Raw genomic sequence first — 1,198 nt, 5'->3', positions numbered from 1 at the left:
GGATTCGGCGAACTTCTCAGCGCCGTCGTGGCCGCCGATCTCTTCATCGGGGACGAAGGAGAGGTAGACGGATCGGAGTGGGTGGAAGCCAGAAGACTGGAGCTTGCGAATGGCCTCGAGGTACTGCATCCCGACGCACTTCATGTCCTGGGAACCCCTGGCGTAGATGTTGCCGGTGGTATGGTCGATGTGAGCTTGGAGAGGGTGGTGGGTCCACTTGGACTCCTCGAAGGGAACGACATCGGTGTGGGAGTTTAGGAGAAAGGCAGGGAGGGTCGGGTCGGAGCCAACCCATTTGAGGAGGAGAAGAGGCTTTCCCTTGACGAGTTCGATCGTCAGAGATTCGAGGGATAGGGGTTTCGCCTGAGAGATTATAAAGTCAACGGCTTTGTAGTAGTCCGGGTTTGGTTGAACCGTGTTGATTCGGAGATACTCCTGGAATCTGGAGACGATCGCATCATCGCCGGCCACCGCAGAGAGGAGGCACAGATGAAGAACAACGAGAAGAAGAAGAAGATGATTCATGATGGCCATGGGGGAAGAGGAAGAAGATTTTTTTAGTTCTGCCACAAACAAATTACAACCAACCACTACTACTTAGCAAGCAGCAGCAGCAGCAACAACCACATTACTCGTTACTAGTCATTAGAAATATTGAAATTGAGGGCTCACACGACACAACACAACACAACACACTTTGTTTTGTTTATTTTTCTTTATCTAATGATGATGAGGATGAAGGCCACGTGGGACAATGGTAGTTTTGTGAATAAAAAGAAAGAGCAAGGGCAAAAAAAAAGAAAACCCGAATAAAATAAGAATAACGATAATCCCCAAGAAGGGGAGAGACTCAGTCTCACGAGCAGCAGCAGGGCAGAGGGGATCGAGCGAGAGTCGAGAGAGATGGAGGAGTGTATGAGGAAACTGGCCTTGTGGCACACGAGAACCTTCAAGCCGGTTATGACCCACGACGAGCTCGAACCGATCATGTCCACCATGGGCTTCATCCCCCAGGACCACCAGGAGGACTCTTTAGGTTTCAAAGAGTACGTTTTCCTCTCTTCTCCCACCACCAACCACCCCAGGCCCAGGCTCCCCTATCCCCACATCGACGGCCTTCATATCACCACCTACCAGGCCTTTATCGACGCATTGGCCTTCTTTCTTGATGTCTCCGATCTCTTCCATGTCAGGTTGG

General features: G+C 51.0%; 1 protein-coding gene across 1 annotated transcript in view; it reads left to right on the top strand.

The window, feature by feature from the left end:
• LOC104720737 overlaps positions 777 to 1,198 on the top strand; it is a 7,339-nt gene continuing 6,917 nt past the window's right edge. Inside the window, exon 1 of the mRNA XM_010438615.1 lies at positions 777 to 903. The gene's annotated coding sequence lies outside the window, so the exon portion shown is untranslated. The remainder of the gene's footprint in view (positions 904 to 1,198) is intronic.

The sequence above is a fragment of the Camelina sativa genome, chromosome 11 (genome assembly GCF_000633955.1).
Source record: "Camelina sativa cultivar DH55 chromosome 11, Cs, whole genome shotgun sequence".
Classification (NCBI taxonomy): domain Eukaryota; kingdom Viridiplantae; phylum Streptophyta; class Magnoliopsida; order Brassicales; family Brassicaceae; genus Camelina; species Camelina sativa.
Note: the sequence above shows the minus strand (reverse complement) of the source record. Positions and strands in the feature narration are given on the sequence as shown.